General features: G+C 41.6%; 1 pseudogene; it reads left to right on the forward strand.

The window, feature by feature from the left end:
- Positions 1–224: 224 nt before the first annotated feature.
- On the forward strand, positions 225–23,421 carry LOC120306737 (annotated as a pseudogene).
- The last annotated feature ends 613 nt before the right edge of the window (positions 23,422–24,034 follow it).

The following is a 24,034-nucleotide window of genomic DNA, read 5'->3' on the forward strand; positions in this document are numbered from 1 at the left end:
ACTTGAGTGACGCACGGTCAGAGGTAACCTCACTCATGTGGATTAATATAACAACTTGTTGACAGAATTCCAGTGGTAAACAAACAGATAATCAAAAGATATCTTGCCACATCCCATTGATGAAATATGCGAAACAGGAAGAAGAGCAAAAAGCATCAGACAAAAGGATACAACCGTCTCCGGATGTACTAGTGAGCCAAAGAAAAACCACTAGCAAGACAAGGATGGTGACAGGGACAATTTTGGTTTTTTTGCTGCTTGTTTTGTTGATTCTCTTCTTCTTGAAACAACTTTGGTTCCGAAGACATTTGCCTCCTGGTCCTTTGGCTCTTCCTCTCCTTGGAACCTTTCTGACAGCTGGGCTTTGGCTCCGTGACGATTATTTCCTTAAGGTATTTAATTCTGACCAGTAATATGCAAGATAAACTTCTATTGTTTTCAATACCAAAATTATGGACAAATGTGTCAACCTAGTAAATGATTCTCAGACAAGGAGGAATACATTTCTTCAAGTACTAGTGTTGACACTTGATTAGTTATTTTTCTCCTCATGCCAGAATATTCAGTTAAGACTTCCTTATGGCTGCTTCACAATGTGAAATAATGGGGCTGAATTTTTAGAAGGCAGATTCTAGTTCTGTCCTACCAAGAAATGTTTGATCATGGAACCAATTCTTCAGAGAGAGGGTGGGTTCCCTTTCACTCTACTCAGATGGAGGCTAGACTTTCTTCTGTTGAAGATGCTTTATTCTATATTCCTTTTTTTTTGCAAAAAAATTTATTAATTTTTTTCATACAATTCAATAGTACTTGCTCAACAACGTATTGTCTGAGTTTTCACTCACGAATACAAATTTAATTCCTAATCTTTTATTCTTTTCTCCAGCCATTGATAAAATAAATCTGATAATATTCTGTTGCTTCTTTTTCTTTCAACCTCATAGTAAGTCTGTCCATTTCTGCACATTCTAATGTTTTTTTAATTATTTCTTCCTCTGATGGTATTTCTTCATTTTTCCAGTATTGTGCAAATATGATTCTTGCTGCTGTTATCACATATAAAATCAAATATATGCTTTCTTTATCAGTCTTTTCTGGCATAATACCTAATAAAAAAAGTTCAGGTTTAAAATCTACATGTTTTCCCAACATCTTTTCTAGCCAAGTATGTATTTTTGTCCAGTACCTCTTTGCTTTAACACATGTCCACCTCCTGTTGAGGTTAGATTTCTCGGTCCTACTCCCCCACCGCAGGGAGACAGAACCTATTAGGTGGTTCCGCCCCAGGTGTTGAATGGACCCAGAGGGGTTCCAAATAGCGCTTGGGGTTTTTCCTGATTCCCTCCTCCACGAACCGGCTGAGTCCTTGGTTGCTGCTTGGAATAAGGCGGCATCAGGGGCGTTAGACCGGATCGTGCCTTTGCGACCTCTCCATGATTGTGGATCCCGGAGGGCACCTTGGTTTACCGAGGAGCTACGGGAGATGAAGTGTCAGAAGAGACGTCTAGAGTGACGCTGGAGGGCTAGTAACTCCGAATCTGACCGGACACTTCTAAGAGCCTATATTAGGACTTATTTAGTGGCGATACGAGCTGCAAAATGTTCGCATTTTTCCGTACTTATTGCGTCTGCAGAATCTCACCCCGCCACCCTGTTTAGGGTGACCCGTTCCCTACTTAATGTTCGGGAAGCTGGGGAGCCCTTACAGGGTAGAGTGGAGGAATTTGTGCAATTCCTATCAGACAAAATCGCTCGGATTTGGACAGACCTAGACTCCGATTGGGCAGGGCCTTCTGAGATGACTGGGGCAGAGCTCAGTTTTATGGGATGAATTTGAGTCTGTGACCGCTGAGGATGTTGACAGAGCGGTGGGAGCAATGAGCGCCTCCACTTGTTTATTGGACCCGTGTCCTTCCTGGTTGGTCTCACTGCCAAGGAGGTGACATGAGACTGGCTCCAGGTGTTGATCAACGCTTCATTGAGGGAGGGATCTTTCCCACAATCCCTGAAGGAGGCGGTTGTGAGGCCCCTGCTCAAGAAGCCTACCCTGGACCCGGCTGATTTAAATAACTTCCATCCAGTCTCCAATTTCCCCTTTGTGGGGAAGGTTGTAGAGAGAGTGGTGGTGCTCCAGCTCTGACGGTCTCTGGATGAAGCTGATTATCTAGACCCTTTTTAATCTGGTTTCAGGCCCAGCTTCAGCACAGAAACCGCTTTGGTCGCGCTGATGGATGATCTCTGGCGGACCCGAGACAGGGGTTATTCCTCTGTCTTGGTGCTACTCGACCTCTTAGCGGCTTTTGATACCATCGGTCATGGTATCCTTTTGCGACGACTCGAAGGGGTGGGAGTGGGAGGCACCGTTTTCTCCTCCTACCTCTCTGGCCGGTCGCAATTGGTATTAGTGGGAGGGCAGAGGTCAACCCCGAGGCCCCTTGAATGTGGCGTGCCACAGAGGTCAGTCCTCTCTCCCCTCCTATTTAGCATCTATATGAAGCCACTTGGTGAGATCATCAGACAGCACGGGGTGAGGTTTCATCAGTATGCTGATGATACCCAGTTATATATCTCCTCCCCGAGCTCTCTCAGTGAAGCAGCCGATGTGATGGGCCATTGCCTCGAAGCCATGAGGGTCTGGATGGGGGTTAACAGACTCAGGCTCAATCCTGACAAGACCGAGTGGCTTTGGATGTTGCCTCCCAAGGATCATGTCAACTGTCCAGTGTTGACTCTTGCGGGGGAAAATATACCCCCTTTGGAGCGGGTTCGCAACTTGGGTGTCCTCCTTGATCCACAGCTGAATTTGGAATATCAATTGACGGCTGTGGCTGGGAGGACCTTTGCACAAGTTCGCCTGTTGCACCAGTTGCGACCCTACCTGGACCGGGAGGCTCTCCTTACAGTCACTCATGCCCTTGTCACCTCACGTCTGGACTACTGCAATGCACTCTACATGGGGCTACCCTTGAAAAGTATTCGGAGACTACAGTTGGTCCAGAATGCAGCCGCGCGAGTGATAGTGGGTGCTCCTCGATACACCCACGTTACACCTATCATCCGTGAGCTGCACTGGTTACCTATTGGTCTCCAGGTCCAATTCAAGGTGTTGGTCATTACCTTTAAAGCCCTATATGGCTCAGGGCCAGGCTATTTGCAAGACCGCCTACTACCTCATAGTTCCCTACGTCCGGTTAGATCCCACAGGCTGGGCCTCCTTCAGACCCCGTCGGCCAAGCAGTGCCATTTGGCGGGGCCGCGGAGGAGGGCCTTCTCTGTGATGGCGCCCACTCTTTGGAACCAGCTCCCGCCGGAGATTAGGACCGCTCCCACCCTGTTGGTCTTCCGTAAGCTACTTAAGACCTGGCTTTTCCGGCAGGCCTGGGGTTTATAAAACCTGACCCCTGGATGACTGTCTTTGTACTGTTTGTTTGTTATGTTTTATGTGTTTTTTATTGTTAGCCGCCCAGAGACTTTCGGGAGTGGGGCGACTTATAAATTTTAAAAATAAAATAAATAAAAATATGCTAATAAGTACCTGACTTATGTTTACATTTCCAACATCTATCTGACATATTTTTAAACATTTTTGCTCATCTTGCTGGTGGCAAGTGCCATCTATAAAACATTTTATATAAATTTTTTTATAAGAAGTTGACATTGTCAGTTTATAATTTCTTTCCCACAAGTTTTGCCATTTTTCTAATTCTATGTTAAATCTGAAGTTTTTTGCCCATGTTATCATTGTTTCTTTAACTTGTTCATCTTCCATTTTTAAATGCAATAAAAATTTATAGATTTTCTTAATTAGTTTTTCATCAGAGGTTAATAATGTCTGCTCAAACAAGGTCTGCTCTTTATAAAATCTATGCAGTTTAACATCTTTATTATATCTAACTTGCATTAATAAGTATGCCCACCATGATAGATCTACACCCTGATTTTCCATCTCTTGCTTAGATTTTAAATTCCCTTCAGAATTTAGAATATATCTATATGTCCATATTTTCTAAAAGTTAACTAAATTTGGATATATAAATGCTTCCATTGTTGAAAGCCATCCTGGAATTTTCAAATATATTTTACATTTTATTTTTTCCCATGTTAATAATAATGTGTTTCTTATATAGTGGTTTGGAAAATACTTATGCACTTTATTTTCCCCGTATCATAAGAAAGCATGCCAACCAAGTTGTAAATCATGTCCCTTCAAATAGAACAACCTTTTGTTTCTGAGAGTTAGCTATTCTTTTACCCATGTTAATACAGATGCTTGATAATATAAAACCCACTCTGGCAAGGCAAAACCTCCATTTTCCTTAGCTTCTTGTAGCACTTTCAGTTTAATTCTAGCTTTCTTTCCTTGCCAAATAAATTTCAAAATTAATGAATTTAAATCTTCAAAAAAAATTCTCTAGTTTTATAGGTATCATTTGAAATAGAAACAGTATTTTTGGTAATATATTCATTTTCACCATGGCAATTCTTTCTAACATTGACAATTACAAGTTTTTCCATTTTTTTCAGGTCCAATCTTATTTGGTTCAATAATTTTATATAGTTATCTTGTTTTATCATTGAACATCTTGCTGTTTCCAAATAGTTTCTGTTGTAGTTATGTCCAGTGTCAGAAAATATGATTGTAGAGAGTCTTTTCTAACATAGGGTCATGTAAAGCTTTTTGTTTACATCAGGTGTTGTTTCAAGGTCATAAGCTTCTCAAGTTCTTTTGATATTTTGGTATTGTTGTAATATCTCCTTTCACCACTAGATGTCATTTACTGTATTGTCTATATCCAGATTTAGAAAGTTTTTTTTTTAAAAAAGTTTTTTTTAAAAGTTCTTTTAAAGTTATTTCTCCTAGAAATTGATTATGAAAAGATTTTCCACACTGTAAGGGTTAACTAAGTTTTCTTTAAATCAGTCCTAATTCCATTTTTGTATATTCTTTTGTATTCCTTAATTTCCTTCCCCTATTTGTAATTTCTCGCTGCTTTTAACTCCCTTCTTCACTGATCTTTCTGGGGTCTTTGCTTTGGATTTTTTTTTTCCAATCAGGGGATCTCTATTTCCAAGTCCATAAGAAAGAGGAATAAAACCATCTTACTCAGTTTTCAGCATGTTGTTGATAATCAGCTTTTCCGCAGCTTGCCCCTCGCTTTTTTCCCGGCTGAGACTGCCTGTGCCTACAGGCAGCCTTTTTTCCATCCGTTTGAAGAGGTTCCTCGGTTTGTTTAGACTCACCGCCATCTGGTCCAGACTCCCAAAGCTTCCTTTCTTCTTCATTGCCTCTCCAGGGCAACTTTCCAACCCCTTGAGATTGCCCGGCAGAATGAAATCAGGCTAAGAAGCTCCGGTTTCTCCCACCCGTCTAGTCATGGCATCATGGCATTTATTCTATATTCCTGCAGTGGAAAATAGGTGGAACTTGATCACCTAAATCAGGGGTTCTCAACCTTGGCAACTTTAAGACTGGTGGACTTCAACTCTTAGAATTCCTCAGCCAGAAAGCTGGCTGAGAAATTCTGGGAGTTGAAGTCCACAAGTCTTAAAGTTGCCAGGGTTGAGAACCCCTGACCTAAATGGTCCCTTCTAACTCTGCAATTGTATAATAATTTCAAAAATGATCTGGGGCGGAGTTCTGAAAAGTAGTTTCTGTTTTAGACAATGACTCATACGTAGCTGGTTGGAGAAGAAAGATATATAGAACAGATACTTATATCTGCTTTGTATGTGGTATGGTATGACCTAGATCAGGGGTAGGCAACCTTGGCTCTTTTATGACTTGTGGACTTCAACTCCCAGAATTCCTGAGCCAGCATGGCTGGCTCAGGAATTCTGGGAGTTGAAGTCCACAAGTCATAAAAGAGCCAAGTTTGCCTACCTCTGACCTAGATATTAATGCTTATAAAATCCAATTTAACTGCATCTCCACTTCTGCCATGGTGCATTGGTTAAAAGGAGAGAAAGGGTAAAAATCTGTGATACAAAGCAGAACAAAAATGAAACTAATGAGTTTATGAGTTGGAAATATTGTTCATGACTATCTTCCAAACAAAATGTGGAAGTCACTTAGGTGAGATTGGGATGTAGAAATTTAATAAGTAAATAAAATAGGCAAAACAAAAATTAAAAAAGAAAAGGATGTCAGAGGTTCTTGGCAAGAACCTTAGAGAGGGAAAAAAGAATTCTAAAGAGTAGAATTCAGCATTTAGGAACACCTGTAGATGGCATACAGTATTAAATGGGAATCATCTGTGTATTTGATTGTAACATTTCTCATCTTTGATTCACTTGACAGCCTGTAAAACGATATGGAAATATATACAGCTTATGGTTTGGGCAACAGCTTATGATAGTGCTGTCTGGATTCAAAGCGGTGAAAGAAGGAATGACCAGCTTCCCAAAATAATTCTCGTACCGAGCAGAGGATGCTTTCTTGAACAATTTAGGGAAAGGAAGGGGTAAGTGCAAACTGTAAGATCTTAATAACCATCAAATTTTTCCAATTTGTGGTAACATTATGCATAGCACAGAAAAAAAAGAGAGTAAGATATAGTAAACAGGCATTAAGCAGAAATATTGCTTAATCCACTTTACATCAAAATATTATATACATTCATAGCTTTCTATCTGTACTATTACATTCCTATATTGGTTTGGACATTGCCTTTTTCATTAAACTTCTACCTCTGATTTTTGAGGATCTCATCAACTTCATCCAACTACATGTTTCTCCATCTTCCCCTTCCTTTGGATCCCTTTCCTATTCCATCATATATCTGTTTTTGCAAATTGGATTTTTACCTTTTCTCTCTTTTTAATCAACGCACCTAAAAAAACCCAATTTCATATTGACTGGCCACACAAACATATATATTCAATATATCTTCATGGATCACGTATCCATTAAAGAATTTGAGAAGTGCTCCGATGCAGAATGGAAAATATTTATTTTTGTTACATAGCATACTTCAAACAAATATGATTCTAAGATATAAGCTTTCAGTACTTCCCATATATAAGAAATAGGTATACTGGGAATCTTTTCCAATCTGCTAAAAGATCTAAAATTTGAATAACGTATGCAACTTTAATCATGTTATCCAAAACCAAAGTAAAATGTTATTCAGATCATCTGTATGATATAACTATTAAATGCATAGTAAGATCATAATCGTTGATGGAATTTGTTAAAATACACAATCCCCAATATTTTAAAATCACTTATTTCTTATTCCATCACAGATTCTGAGCACTGAATGAATGAATATTTCTCTACAAATATTTTAAAACCACTTATTTCTTATTCCATCACAGATTCTGAGCAATGAATGAATGAATATTTCTCTACAAAATTTGAATTTCCAGTTTTCTATTCTTTCACAAGGAAGAAGTTCTTTCTCACAAGAAAAAAAATATTTTTGTGGCTGTTGATCATTCGTATAATTTGCTATTGGGCTGGAGTACAGCAACCTTCTCTTGATTTTAGTATAATAATATTTGATTGAAATTGATGAGGTGAGGTGTACACAAACAGCAGAGGGCAGTATCATGATCAGAGCTGTCCATGCCAGAATAACTTACCAGCAGCTGGTACTTCCCATTTTCTGGATGAATATTTCATGAGGTCTTAGAGCAGTGATGGCGAACCTTTTAGAGACCAAGTGCCCAAACTGCAACCCAAAACCCACTTATTTATCACCCCGTGCCAGGTGGGCGTGGCCCACTGGATGGGCATGGCTCTTGTCATGGCAGACTGGGTGGGTGTGGCCAAGATGGGCGTGGTCACTTCAATTTGCTCACGGGGAGGGATGCCTGTGGGGGCTGGGCAGGGTTGGGGGAGATCCAGGGGGTCTCTGGCAGGTGGGCGGTGGGCAGGAAGCTCATCCTGAGGGGTGAGGAGAGGTAAGGCGAGGCAGGGCAGGGGTGCCATTGTTGCAGGGCAAGGCGAGGCAGGGGCTGAGGCAGCTGCTGCCTGACATCATTGGTCCCTGCAAATAGAGGCCAGTGAGCGCATGGGGGCCGACAGTGTCCGTCAGCAGCCACAGTCTGCTGGCCTGTCAACTGGCGCACTCTGAGGCTCCGCAGCCCGCCCCCAGCAGTTCAGAGAAGCTGCCTCTGAGCTGGAAGGCCAGCCGATAGCTGAGGAGGCGATACAGTGGGTCATGCCCGGGAAAAGGAGAGCATGTGAGGGAGGGATGGGAGGGGGGAGGGAAACCAGCCATGCTGGGATGCATCCGGCCACGTGGGACCTCAGTGAGTTAGCAGGTGGCTGGTTGAAGAGGGACAATTGCCATCTCCAGGGCATGGTGCGCATGCCCACAGAGAGGGCTCTGAGTGCCACTTCTGGCACACGTGCCATAGGTTCGCCATCATTGTCTTAGAGATTGGATTGCTAGTAGTCTTGCTCTCAGGCTCTTGGCAGCAATAATTCCTGGCAGATATTAGGTTCACCTGGAAAAAGATGTCATCCAGACTTGATATCACAGAAGATGAATAAACTATCTGAGCACTTTTTACTGGGGAACGTAAGGGTTAATTTTTATAGTTTTCAACTACAAAAATCTGCAGATGGGTCCAACATTGCTTGGGAATTATGATCCTTATGGCAACCATGAGCTTCCCCTGGTTATCTCAGACCCAACTCATATTGGCAATTACACAATAGACTTAATGTTCACTTCAGAAGAAATGGTGCATGATCTGGAAATGGAGGACATTGTCATCAGGGTTTTTTTTTCTCAACAAACAGGCCCATAAAAACAATTTAATTTTTTTTAGTTAATCTTTGGCACATAAATGCAATAGGAACATGATGAAACTTGATGAATAAAAAAGCCATTTGCCTATTTTGCTGGTTGGTTTCAATGTTGTGGGAAGAAAGTGCAGATAGAATCTGCCAGCACTGAGAATATCCTGTCTTTTGTGTCTATAACGTAAGTTCTTGTACATGAACAATTACACCATCTTAGAAGGTTTTGATGTCCATCATATATGATAGAGGTTGACAAGCACTGCACCTGTGGTCACCACATCACGTATGTCTCCCAGTGCCCACGTGAATCCCAAAATGAATAAATATTGTGTAAAGAAAAAATAACATGCCCAGAATTTTACAAAAATGGCAACATGTCACAAGGATTTGGTATTCCCACCTGAAATTCAGAGAGATGTTTGGCAAGAACTGGACCTAAACATATTTTTTTAACAAAAATGTAATCAGGAATCATTTATCATTGTCTGCTGATGCCTTCAGGAATTATTATTTCCAATGGCCACACCTGGAAACAGCAGCGGCACATTGGCATCACTTCTCTGCGGAAACTGGGCTTGGGGAAGAAAAGCATTGAGCATCAAATAGAAGACATTGCTCAGACATTGGTGGACATCTTTAGACAAACGGTATGCAGTTTGGGGTAATGACTCAAGTCCCCCTCTGCCAAAATCTTTTCCGTTCTGAGTATTTTAAATAAAAATAGATGTATTCAATTTGTATTTTCTTTCTTTCTTTCTCTCTCTCTCTCTCTCCCTTCCTTCCTTCCTTCCTTCCTTCCTTCCTTCCTTCCTTCCTTCCTTCCTTCCCTCTCTCTCTCTCTCTCTCTCTCTCTCTCTCTCTCTCTCTCTCTCTCTCTTTCTTTCTTTTTAAAAAGACAGTTTCCACTTATCTTCCTTTACTCCCTGTCAGTCTTCCAAGTTGATTAGACAGGGGACATGACAGGGTGAGCTAATTCTACTTTATTGTAAGGTTGCATTAACAGAGTCTTTCTTGCAAGTTTGAAAGTACAAATCCCCCTGCGGTTTCTTTTAATTGTCTGATAAGTTAGGTGGCATCCTTTTGAAATTTCTTTTTCTGCTCATTATTGATTACTCAGTTTGCACTCCTCCCCCTTTTTTCTAACCATATCCTACGCTGCATCTCTTTGCCTATCAGTTTCCCAAGGTTATTCTCACATTCCATTACATCACCTTAGAAGTCCTATTCTTTATCTAGGTGTAGATTTAGTAGCTGTCCTAAATCTCATATATGAGCCAGCAGTGTGCTGCAGCTGGCAGAAAGGCCAATACAATCCTAGACTGCATCAACAGAGGGATAGCATCAAGACAATGAGAAGTGAAAAAAGGGCTTTACACCACACTTGAGACCACACTTGGAATACTGCATCCAGTATTGGTCACCGTGATACAAAAAGTATGTTGAGACCCTGGAAAGTGTGCAGAGAAGAGCAACAAAGGTGATAAAGCATCTGGAGGTTACATCATATGACCAATGTTTGAGGGACCTAGGTCTTACTATTCTGACTCAAATCTAAAGTGTCTTCTTTTAAATCCAGTCAGATTTAAACTCAAAAGAAACGATCTTATAATAAACAAAATATATTTTAATGAGAAAGATTACTTGCATTCACGCTGTGATTGGTGCTCCTGGAAATACATCTTTGTCCATCTTTTAGATCATCCCTTTAGGTAAGAAAATATTGCTCTTCATACCATCTTTATAGTGAATCAGGCTCATTGAGTGACTTTCCATGGCCCATGCTTCTTACAGACAAAGAGATTCCCATATGGCTTGTGTCCAGGAAGTCTCCCAATGACCTTTGGAACTCCTCCCACTGACCCATCAACATAAGTAGCATTTAACCCAATAACTGCCAGACACTCCAACATAGAGCTATATGGTGCATAGAGCTATATGGGCAGAATACCAGTGTTTCTCAACCTCGACAATTTTAAGGCATGTGGACTTCAACTCCCAGAATTCCACAGCCAGCATTGCTATCCCTCTGTTGATGCAGTCTAGGATTTTATTGGCCTTTCTGCCAGCTGCAGCACGCTGCTGGCTCATATGTGAGATTTAGGACAGCTACTAAATCTACACCTAGATAAAGAATAAAAAAAATTGTCAAGATTGAGAAACACTGGGCTAGCCTATAAAAGAGAAGGATCAGCAGGGACATGATAACTGTCTTCCAATAGTTGAGGGGCTGTCACAAACAAGAGGCAATTGACTTATTCTTTAGAGCGCCAGAGGGCAGGACAAAAAGTAATGGGTAGAAGCGTGTTAAAGAAAGACCCAACATAGAAGTAAGGAGAAATTTTCTCACAGGGAGAACAATTAATCAAGAGAATAGCTTGCCTCCAGGGTTGTGGGTGCTCCAACCCTGGAGATGTTCAAAAGAGACCATTTGTCTGGGATGGTATAAAACTCCTGCCTTGAGAAGGGGATTGGATTAGAAGACGTCCGAAATCTCTTTCAGCCGCATGATTCTGATTCTAGTCCAAACAAATTAACTGGAGAGGCTGGATTCATTATAAAATATCTTCCTTTTCAGGGCAGCCATTTGACCCTTCATTTTCAGTACTAAATGCAGTTTCTAATGTCATATGTGCTTTGAGTTTTGGGCATCAGTTTTCTGCAGAAGATGAAGAATTCCAGGAGCTGGTTCAAGCTCTTCAAATCATTTTGAAATTTATTGGTGACTCTTTTCATGCGGTGAGTCATGTTTTGTACTAAGGCACAGGTCGGCAACCTGCGGCTCCGGAGCCGCATGCGGCTCTTTGAGCCTTCCCCTGTGGCTCCCAGCCTCCTCTGCCTTTGCAGAGAGAGACAGAGACAGAGAGAGGCAATTGCGCTTCCCTGCTTCTCTCTCTCTCTCTCTGTGTGTGTGTGTGTCTGTGTGTGTGTGTGTGTGTGTGTGTATGTGTAAAAGAGAGTGCACTCACAGTATTCTCCGAGGAGCTGAAAAGCTTACTGGGCGGAGCTCCTCCCTTTGCTGCGTCTCTGAAGCAGGAAGCAGGAACTAGGAAGGGCAGGAGAGAGCTAGCTAGCCCAGCTAGGCTGACTCAGGAATTCTGGGAGTTGAAGTCCATGAGTCATAAAAGAGATGAGGTTGCCTACCCTGGATGTTGTTTGACAACAGCTTGAAGCTTGCCAGGTGAGCAGCAGATAGGAGGGGGGGGAGAAAGAGAGAGAGAGAGAGAGAGAGGGAGAGAGAGAGAGTGGGGGAAGAGGAGTGGCAGACCAAGGGCAGATAGAGAGGGAGGGAGAGAGAGACCCTTTTGACATCTAAAATGAAGATAACACTGCATATATCCTTTTTTTACCTCTGTGTGTATGTAATTTTATTCTCTTAAAGCATTCTCTTGGTGATCATTGTTTTAATAGTATGGATATTCCCAAGAGTCATATTTTTACTTTTATTTTTAATGTGTGTGTGTGTGTGTGTGTGTATACATATATATATATATACACACACACATACACATACACATACACACACACACACACACATACACACACACTATAATAAAGGTAAAAAAGGATATATGCAGTGTTATCTTCATTTTAGATATCACAAGGGTTTTGCGGCTCCCAGTGTTTTGTTTTTGGTGGGAAACGGGTCCAAGTGGCTCTTTGAGTGTTTTGGGTTGCCTACCCCTGTACTAAGGAAACAAAGCCCCCACAAACAAACTATGTTTCCACCAGTATTTTCATGAAATTATAGAATGGATGGCAGAGAGGAAGTTTTGGAAATCATCTATTGTTCTCTTTCCTCCAGTCTCTCTCTCTCTCCCTCTCCCTCCCTCTCTCTCTCTCTCTCTCTCTCTCTCTCTCTCCCCCTCCCTCCCTCCCCCCTCTCTCTGTGTGTCCTAGAGTGAGTCTTGACTCTTGGTGAGAGCCTGGACAAGTCTTTGCAGATTTCTTATCAAGATTTTGGCAATTATTTAGCACTGCCCACTTCCTAAGGACTGACTCAAGGTCAATCAGCTGACTTAGTGCCTGATTAAGACCAGAACCTACTGCCTCCCAATTTCTAGGCTGGTGTCTTTACCACTGTACCAAAGTGGCTATCTCCATGGTGGAATCCATCATTTCAGTATCAGCAGCCATCCACCCAATGTCTAAACACCTCTAGCAAAGGGTCAGTACATCATTGAACAATTCTTGTTATTTCTTTTCCCTGACACACAACCAACAGCTACTCTCTTATTATTTAAGCCCATTATTTCTGTCAAGTCTTCTGGAATAATTCTGAACTATCCAACCTCTCCTGTAAGTGGCACTCCTCCAAATACATAAGGGCATGTATTTGTCCCCTTACGGTCATCTTTTTCTCCCTGTTGAACATACCTACTGCTTCCAATTGTTCCTTTTAAGTTTTCCCTTCCTGGTGCCTTTGTCAGCCTGGCCCTCATCGCTTTCCTTCAACCTTGCTGCCAGCTGCCAGAGAAATGGAGGGAGGGAGGGACTAATGGGTATTTGGGAGGGGAAGCGTGCAGGTTATTGTGTAGTGGGTTTTGGGAGGCATTAACCAGACCGGGTTAATACAACAAGATTTATTGCAACTGAAACAGAACTGTCTTAACCGGCAGAATGACGGCTATTTATACTTGCCTCCTCTAGGCAGCGACCAATCAATTCAAACGGTGTTTTCCTGCTCCAACATGAACTTAACTTTCCCCTCCAAAACAGTTGGAGACACGTTTAAACTAAAACACATTAACTCTTGATATCGATACATAACACAGGTGATGTGAGACTGGAATTGCTGAGAAGTGTTGGGGAGGCCTGGACTCAGAGAGACCAGCTTGGGTTGTTTAACATCTTCAAGGCCAACCATCCTGGGAATGGCCTGCACGAAGGCGGCGTGGAGCATCTGGACCAGAGACCTTCCCAAAATACCATTTCTCTGAATCTATGCAGTCAAGGATTTTCTTTCCTAGGGATTGATCGAAGGCAGCACTGAGACCCTTATCATGTCAGCTCTTCCTTCCCAAATAAACTTCAATTTGTAAGGTTGTTTCTAAAGCACAATGTGGGGATCTAGAAAGTGTCTGAACAATGAAAAATATAGAGGAATTTCTCTGTATCCAGATACTAGATTTCTGCTGAAACTACAGATAGTATTTGACTTACAATTGAGCCTGGAATTTTGATTGTAAGTCATTGTGGTGGTAAGTTGAGCCATCATGGGACTGGACCTGATATTACAACTATTTTTACAATGGCTCTTTAGCAAATCAGCATAGTTGTTAAGCAAATCACATGTTTGTAAGTCTGAATCCAGCTTATCTGATGGATGTTTTTTGCTGAAAAAAGGCAAAGTTGTAAAGTTTGCTTGTTTATTTATTTAGCATATGGCAAGTTGTAAAGTGAAATAATGTGAGTGCAGGAGGCTTCAAGCAGTCATAAATGGAAGCCAGTTGCCAAGCACCCAAAATGTAGTAATGTGACCATGGGATGGTGCAGCAGTCATATCTTTGAGGAAAGGCCATGAATATCCTTTTTGAAGTCCATCACATTGTTGGCTTATGGTCAGCTAATGATCCAACAAGACAGCTAGATCATTTTCACATGTACCACCTCCCATTAATACATTCATATCCCTTTGATTTTTCCTATCCATATGTAAGATTTTGCATGTGCTTCTTTCAAGATTTTCCTGTTCTCTAAAATGTTTTGTTATCCTTGTGGCCACCCATGCATTTTTGTCATTTAATTAAGCCAGAATGATCTTAAATACAAAGTCTAGAATGTAGCTTTGTGTTATATATATTTCAAAATCTCATTATAACCTGAAGCAGAGCAAGTAACAAGTCCTAATTGGATACTATTGTTCAGTCACCTCTGTCCGAATGTTCAACCCATAGTTCACCATCATCTCCATTACAATCTCATTGAAAGAGAGAGAGAGAGTGAGAGAGAGAGAGAGAGAGAGAGAGGAGGGAGGGAAGGAAGGAGGAAAGGAGGGAGGGAAGGAAGGAAGGATGAGGGAGGGAGAGAGTTTTCCATTTACACAACTCTGTGTGTCTGCATTTGGATTGTCCTTGAATACAGTATCTTAGAATAGCATTAAACCAGTGGTTCTCAACCTGTGGGTCGGGACCCCGTTTGGGGTCGAACGACCATTTCACGGGGGTCGCCAAATAAGTCTGTCCGCCATTTTTTTCTCCTTTTCTTTGGCCACGTCCCTGACACCCGGTGATGTATAAGTGGTTGGGGGTCACCACAACATGGGGAACTGTATTATGGGGTCGCGGCATTAGAAAGGTTGAGAACCACTGCATTAAACAGTCCTTTTTCTCACAAATCTATAACTTGACTATTTCAGTCAATCTAATAGCTTTGATTATCCCTCTCAAGGTTCCAACAGTTGAAGCCCATAAACCATCCCTATCCTCCTGTCAAGCTCTGGAGAAACCAGGAGATTCAGGGAGTTCAAATGAGTGTAAAGATTTATTGCAAGCATTAGCTCTCTACCAGAATTTACGCTACTAAATGGTCGAGGGAAATTCACCGGAGTTAAGAAAGGCATTTAAGGTGGGTGGGACTTAGATCTCTTGTGGGCACTTCTGATGTGTTTGGGCCTTCCTTCCTTGGTGGGAAATAAATAACTTTTCCTTCTCTTTTTCTGTTAGGTGTATGATTTGTTCCCCAAATTAATGAAATACCTCCCAGGCCCTCACAAGAAAGCCCTGGCTTCAGTGGATATTATCCTTGCGTTTGCAAAGCAGGAAATAGAGAAACACAAGGAATCTCACTCTCTCCATGAGCCTCAAGATTTCATTGATTACTATCTTTTTCAGATGGAGAAGGTTTGGGTTTATTGTGGTTCAATACATGGGCAAGACATTTCTCGCTGTAAATAAACAGGCAGAGCTACTGATCACGTGGTCCTTCATCTCGGATTTTTTTTCTTTTTTATTCTGCTCCCATTGGGAATATAGCCCATGCTTTGAAATAAGAACTGTATTGTACTTCTGCTCTTGTTAGACATGGAAGGTGTGTGTGTGTGTGTGTGTGGGGGGGGGAAACAGAACTCAATGGCTTCTATTTGTCAGCCTCTCATGTTCACCTGCCACTCCTTTTTCTAAAAAAGTTCCATTAAGAAGGAAATGTTTCTTTTCAAGTCTCACCAGCTCAAGGTTGACTCAGCCTTCCGTCCTTCCAAGGTTGGTAAAATGAGGACCCAGATTGTTTGGGGTAAATATGCTGACTCTGTAAACCGCTTAGAGAGGGCTTTAAAGGACGTGAAGTGATATATAAGTCTAAGGGCTATGGCTATTGTTAAAAGAATGAACAGGGTAGGGATTTTGATTAATTCATACTTAATCCCTGAAATGATTGGAAAAGGACAGATACTTCGATAGCCTTGACCATAAGTAAAAATGTAAAATAATTGGAAACAAGGAAAAAAATGTCGTCCTTTCCAATGTTTGGGGGAAAAGACCCAGAATGACTTTTTTAGAAGTAACTTATCGATTTGAAGTGCCTTAGAGCTGAGCTCCCCATTTCATATAGTTTTAGTGTCTCTATAGTCACAAGGCACAGTAATTCAGTAGGGCATCACAAGTTGCACAGAGGCTCACTTAGCTATGGCTGCCACCGGTTCTTTGAGCAGGAGTTGTGTGCAGGAGAACGCCGAGAACCCCAGAAACAAAAACAAACACAGGAAAGCTGCCTAGAATTCATTGTAATTTTCATTTCCTATTTTAAACATCAGAGCAGGAATGACCTCAAGTCTACCTACAATGAAGAGAACCTGGCTCAGTGTATTTTTGATTTTTTTTCTGCTGGGACAGACACAACCTTTGCTACTCTGAAGTGGGCACTGCTCCTCTTGACCAATCATCCCGACATCCAAGGTGAGAGAAATCTGGGCTGTGGGAACAAGGTGCGTCTCAGGTTCTAGAACACAGAAAGTATTTGAAATACAAAGGTCTGTATGATGAACTGAATCTATTCTTCATAACAATTTTCCTATGTGGATTCCTGAATTATGAACATGAGCTTAGCAGTATTAAAGGATAGCATAGAAGGTACATGTCCTCAATGAAGTATTGAGTGAGGAACTAAAAACTGGAAATCAGTAAAAAAAAATTGAGCACATTTTAAATGCATACATCTACTCCAGAAGACAGGTTTAAGATATAGGAGGATCTGGACAGACTTGGACACTGGGTGCTATCTAACAAAATGAAATTCAATGATGAAAAAAGCAAGGCTCTACATTTAGGCAAGAAAAACCAAATGCACAGGTATAGTATAGGGGATACCTTGCTCAATAGTAGTAACTGTGAGAGGGACCTCGGAGTCCTAGTGGACAATCACCTAAATATGAGCCAGCAGTGTGCTGCAGCTGCCAAAAAGGCCAACACAGTGCTGGGCTGCATTAACAGAGGGATAGAATCAAGATCACATGAAGTATTAATATCACTCTTCAATGCCTTGGTAAGGCCACACTTGGAATACTGCATCCAATTTTGGTCACCGCGATGTAAAAAAGATGTTGAGACTCTAGAAAGAGTATAGAGAAGAGCAACAAACATGATTAGGGGACTGGAGGCTAAAGCATATAAGGAACGGCTGCTGGAATTGGGTATGTCTAGTTTAACGAAGAGAAGGACAAGGGGGGACATGATAGCAGTATTCCAATATCTCAGGGGCTGCCATAAAGAAGAGGGAATCAAGCTATTTTCCAAAGCACCTGAAGGCAGGACAAGAAGCAAGGGTGGAAACTAATCAAGGAGAGAAGCAACCTAGAACTAAGGAGAAACTTCCTGACAGTTAGAACAATTAACCAGTGGAACAACCTGCCTCCAGAAGCGGTGAATGCTCCAACACTGGAAGTTTTTAAGAAGACTGGACAGCCATTTGTCTGAAATGGTATAAGGTTTCCTGCCTGAGCAAGGGGTTGGACTAGGTGACCTCCAAGGTCCCTTCCAACTTTACCATTATTATTATTATTATTATTATTATTATTATTATTATTATTATTATTATTATTATTATTATTATAGTTTTCAGATTTGTTTTTTTTTTCAGCCTAAGTTGTGCATACCTGACCTTTGAAAAAAATTGATCCAGATTATTTTCAAAACAATGATTGCATTTTAAAAAATTAACCAAATTTCCAAACTGGTTGAAATTAAAAACCTGGAGATTGACTTGTCTGAGGAGAGTCCTTGGAATCTTTGAGTTAAATCATCAATTTACACCAATGTTCTGACTGGATCTAGTCATATCTCAGGAATTTAACATCTGCACTCCTCAAAAGGAGGATGGGGTACACTTAATGCTCTGAAGGCTAGTCTAAATCCTAAAGTTCGACTAAGAATTAAAATTGGAAAATAAATAAATAAGTGAAAAACAATACTGAAAACCAACTTTGCACCAGGATCCAATCTGGGTTGGTCACTTGGACCAGATTTTTAGTCTTACGAGCTTTCGGACTTGTGCTGGAGTCATCCTCAGGGAAGGATGCCCCCTAGCGTCAGACATGACTGGACAGGAGAAACCTTGATCTTTACACTTTATGACAGTGGTTCTCAATCTTTTTAATGCCGCGACCCCCAACCGGTCGTAAGTCGAGGACTACTCAACCAGTCGTAAGTCGAGGATTACTCAACTGGTGCAGCAATGTTTGCAGAATGGGACTTTTGGCGGACTCAGCAGGGCAGAGACAGCCTGGACAATTCCTATTGGCTTTTGAAAGCCAATAGAATTAGACTCTATTCAAGAGAGTCTATTCTATTGGCTTTCAAAAGCCAATAAAATAAAAGGGAGTAGCACAGCTAAGGAAAAGGGGGGAAAATGGCAGACTGTGTTGTTTGGCGACCCCCATGAAATGCTCGTTTGACCCCAAATGGGGTCCCGACCCACAGGTTGAGAAACACTGCTTTATGAGCTGATATTATGAAGGATCTATGACAATTCACTATGGCCAACTCACCATGGCCATCTCGCCATGGCAAACTTGCTCCAGTCAACTTGCTCTGGGACAGCTTGCCATGGCCAGCTCATGGGGGGAGGGGCAACTTTTCAACAGTTTCTCAAGGACAAGGACTGTTCCTTAGCAATGATAATTGGGGTATGACAATTAGCTACAGCCCACTCACCACAGACAACGCGCTATGGGCAACTTGCGGCGGTCAATTTCATATTAGTAAAGTTGGAAGGGACCTTGGAGGTCATCTAGTCCAACCCCCTGCTCGGGCAGGAAACCCTACACCATTTCGGACAAGTGGCTGTTCAGTCTCTTCTTAAAAACTTCCAGTGTTGGAGCATTTACTGCTTCTGGAGGCAAGCTGTTCCACTGATTAATTGTTCTCACTGTCAGGAAGTTTCTCCTTAGTTCTAGGTTGCTTCTCTCCTTGATTAGTTTCCACCCGTTGCTTCTTGTCCTGCCTTCAGGTGCTTTGGAAAATAGCTAATTCCCTCTTCTTTATGGCAGCCCCTGAGATATTGGAATACTGCTATCATGTCCCCCCTTGTCCTTCTCTTCGTTAAACTAGACATACCCAATTCTAGCAACCGTTCCTTATATGTTTTAGCCTCCAGTCCCCTAATCATCTTTGTTGCTCTTCTCTGTACTCTTTCTAGAGTCTCAACATCTTTTTTGCATCGTGGTGACCAAAACTGGATGCAGTATTCCAAATGTGGCCTTGCCATGACCCAACTCACCACAGGACAAGAGTTACATTAATATCACAGAAATGGTGGAACCGAATGATTAAAAGAATGGAGGCAAAAGGAGGGGAGGGACAAAATGAAATCTGAATGACAAAAATTAAAATATTTTTTTTTACTTATTTTGTAAACTTAAATTGAATTGTTAAATTGTCCTGCAGTGAATTGTCAAGCAAGCAAGTTGGCCATGATGAATTTTCCCACAGGGAGTTGGCCATGGTGAGTTGGCTGTGGAGCAGTGGTGGGATTCAGCTGGTTCGCACCAACAGCTAAATTTACCTGAATTTGGAGAACCAGCTGGCTTCTGGAAGTCCAGTCTAGGCCTCGGAGGCCTCCCAGGCCTAGAACTGCCTACTGGAAGTGCATGGATACCACTTCTGGAAATATGTTCTAGGCCTTGGAGACCTGGAGGAGGAGGCCTCCCAGGTTTAGAACAGCCCACCGGAAGTGCGTTGATGCCACTTCTGGAAGTCTGTTCTAGGCATCGGAGGCCCAGGCCTGCATCACATAATAGAACCAGTTTTTTCAGGTGTTTGAATCCCACCACTACTATGGAGAGTTGTCCTGTTCCGTGTGGACAAGGGCCCATTGAAACTACAGCTCATGTCTTGTTTTATTATTACCTATATAAGATTCATGCACTCATTTTATAACTCCTTACCTGGTAAAATATTCTGGGAAATTCTCATCTCTTTTATGTACAGGTGTTGGATAGTATGACATAGTTTCTTTGAATGTAGCTAAATTCCTCTTTACCATCTCTAAAATTATGGTGATGATCTCACCATAAGCTGTAATATACTATTATGTCCTTTTCTTTTAATTTTTTTAAAAAAGTTTTAATGTTTAACTCTGATCTGTGACTATAATAATGGATTGATTGATACTTGTGAGGATTAAAATTAGGAAATGAACAAAGGAATGACTAAAGGAATAAAAACACAATACTGAAAATGAAGCTTCCGTTTCCATCATTTTTTTTTTCTCTAGAGAAAATGCAGAAAGAGATTGAAAATGCCTTTGGTTCCTCGGGGTCAATTTTCTATCAGGATTGGAAGAAGCTGCCCTACACCAATGCCGTGATTCATGAAATGCAGCGTGTAAAATGTATCTTGCTATATGGGCTTCCCAGGCAAAGCACAAAGGACGTGGAGATGAGGGGTTACCACATCCCAAAGGTGAGAATTATGTTCAGGCTGCATTCCAGTAATCCATCACGGAAGGAAAAAGAGAATAGGGCACTTGGGAGGACTCTATTCAGCAACAGCCAATTAATCATGCAAAGACTAGTGGTGCTATGGTAGCAGTACAATATCTAAAGCAGTGTTTCTCAACCTTGACCATTTTAAGGCATATGGACTTCAACTCCCAGAATTCCACAGCCAGCTGTGGAATTCTGGGAGTTGAAGTCCACATGCCTTAAAATGGTCAAGGTTGAGAAATACTGATCTAAAGGGTTGCCCCAAAGAAGAGGGGATCAACCTATTCTCAAAAGCCCCTTAAGACAAGACAAGAAGCAATGGATGGAAACTAATCAAGGAGTGAATCAAGCTAGAACTAAGGAGAAATTTCCTGACAGGGAGAACAATTAACCAGTGGAATGGCTTTCCTCCAGATGTTGTGGGTGCTCCACCACTGGAGATTTTAAAGAAGAGATAGGCCAGCCATTGTCTGAAATGATATAGAGTCTCTTGATTGAACTGGGGATTAGCCTAGAAGACTTCCAAGGTCCCTTCCAACTCTGTTATTCTGTTATGAAAATCTAGCAGACTGAAAATCCAACCCATGTAGTTAATTCATTATTTAGCCTGCCATGTGTTGAAAGAAAAGTCTTCATCAGGGTCCAGTCCAAGCCGGGAATAAACAAAATGGAGACTGCTTTAGAAAGAAGGTTGTAGTTTCAATCCAAACACCTCAGATTTTAAAGCTAGAACCTTAAACATTTTATATTTATTCGAGGAAGACGATAAGAGTTTAAGGGCCGAACTTAAGATCAGAATTGTAATCATGTTTCTTGCCAATCAAATCACCAAGAATAGCAAGCTTTTTTGAGGGGTGGATTATGGGTTTACATCCAAACCCCACTCAGCGTTTAAAACTAGAACCTTACACATTTTATATTTATCCTAGGAAGACAATAAGAGTTTAAGGGCTGAATTTAAGAACAGAATTGTAGTCCTGTATAGCCATGTTTCTTTGTCCCTTTCTTTAAGAGACAAAGTGACTTCAGTTAAGAGAAAGGAAGTTAAGCTGTTGAGCAGCCAAACATGGATCCATAAAGACAAGCTATGAGCAAGGATTTCATCAATATTGTGTGAACATTTTTGCTTATTTCCTTTACGAAACTGCTCTCTTTTGTCATCTCTCTCTCTCTCTCTCTCTCTCTCTCTCTCTTTCTCTCTTTTAACAGGGGACCTTTATCATCCCAGACCTGCGCTCTGTTCTTCTTGACCCTGAACAATGGGAGACACCTGAAAAATTCAATCCAAATCACTTTTTAGACAAGGATGGGAAGTTCATGGAACGGGAAGAGTTTCTACTGTTTGGAATAGGTAAGCACAAAGTGGCTTACTTAATTAACACAAAGCAGCTTACTTAATTAACTAGCTAACTAACTAATTAACTGTATATTCCACCCATCTCATTAGCAAGTGATTCTGGCCATCTTACAGATTTCCACCACCGCCCCTGAGTTGTTCTGAGGTCATCATGCTCTAAATAGCAAATCAAGGATTCCTAATTTCTTCTAGTACAGTGGTTCTCAACCTTTTTAATGCCGCGACCCCCAACCGGTCGTAAGTCAAGGACTACTCAACGGGTCGTAAGTCGAGGACTACTCAACTGGTGCAACACCGTTTGCAGAATGGGAGTTTTGGCGGGCTCAGCAGGGCAGAGACAGCCTGGACAATTCCTATTGGCTTTTGAAAGCCAATAGAATTAGACTCTATTCAAGAGAATCTATTCTATTGGCTTTCAAAAGCCAATAGAATAAAAGGGAGTAGCACAGCTAAGGAAAAGGGGGAAAAAATGGTGGACTGCGTTGTTTGGCGACCCCCGTGAAGTGGTCGTTCGACCCCAAATGGGGTCCCAACCCACAGGTTGAGAACCACTGTTCTAGTAGCTGGGGCAGATCCACAGCAAACGTGACATCCTGAACCCTTCCTGAACTGACAATATGAGCATGAATATTTAAATCCTTGGCCAAAAAATAAGTCAAAAGTGGCCCAATGCTAGAGTAGCAATTACTCTGAGGAGGACAGGAAGAAGGGCCTGTTTTGCAGACTGTTAATCCCACATTTGTCCAGGCAGCTGGATGCAGCAAGCAAAGACTAACAAGAATAGGTGTGTGGTCAGTGAAAGGGAATTCCTATGGATTAAGTCCATTCCATCTCCCTCTAATCCAGCTGTAGCCAGATGCACCGTAAAATAAGTTGGTGGACAGAGCAGTGAGAAAGTTACTTCCCTCTTGTAGGCAAATCTCTGGAAAAATATGCCAGATCAGGTTTTTTCATGGGTCCATAGCTTTCCCTTTGAAATGATGCACCGTCTAGTACAACCCAAGTTAAGTCATCCCCTTGATGGGTGTCAACAAACAGAGTTAAATGGGAGAAAGCATCTCTGAGAATCAAGTCTGTGGGAAGATACTAGGATTCAGCATAGAAATCTATTTTGACTGTTTCAAATTTACTTGCCGATAGGTTATACTCTGGAGAATACAATTATTATGACTCCCTTTATGCATGCTTTGTCTCATCTACAGGTCTGCGTGCATGTGTGGGAGAGCAGCTGGCAAGAATTGAGATCTTCATCTTTCTGTCCACCCTGTTGAGGGCCTTTAGCTTCCGGTTGCCTGCAGGAGTAAAAGAACTCAATGAAGCATCTATTGCAAAGATGATAATGCATCCACACCCTTACAAATTGTGTGCTATTCCCACGCAGGCTTAAACTTTTAAAAACACCATAAAAAGCGTAAATTTCCTGTATGCCCGTTTACTTTATTTGATCTTTTTGATTTCTTGTACATTAAAACATTTTCAGCCTCTTGCTGGCTTCACAAACATACCTAACCAAGTCAATCCGGAGGTCGTGTGTGAACAATATGCTAAGTAAGTTTGTTACGTGTTATCTTAGTTTCCTTTTGGGTGCCAATAAGCATATCACTTTCCATTTAGCCCTAGAATCTTTTTTTTTTTTTCATTTTTAATAAAATGAAATCGGCTTCATGGTCTCCAGCCAGAGCAAACCTCAGAGACTTCTTCAGTGCATGCCTTCAGGTAGACTTCTGTGTTCTCTTTCCCAGGACGAGAAGGCTCACCTTAAAGAAGGTTGCTGGCTGATTATCTGCTGGTGCAATTAGTGAGAATTAGTATTTGCACTTCAGTGCTTGAATTGCCACAAATTAGCTTTAATAGCAGCTCTTACCCATGTTTGATCGAGTTTGTTCTTTGTCTTCCGCCAACCATGCTCTAGACATTTCTTCATTCATTTCACCCCTGGAGGTTTTTCTGTGTCGTCAGGGTCACCTGAGTGTGCAAATGAGTGTGGAGCCTTCTTGGAACTGTTGAA

Source organism: Crotalus tigris, unplaced genomic scaffold (genome assembly GCF_016545835.1).
Source record: "Crotalus tigris isolate CLP2741 ecotype Arizona unplaced genomic scaffold, ASM1654583v1 scf7180000017752.986373038:1224578, whole genome shotgun sequence".
Taxonomy (NCBI): domain Eukaryota; kingdom Metazoa; phylum Chordata; class Lepidosauria; order Squamata; family Viperidae; genus Crotalus; species Crotalus tigris.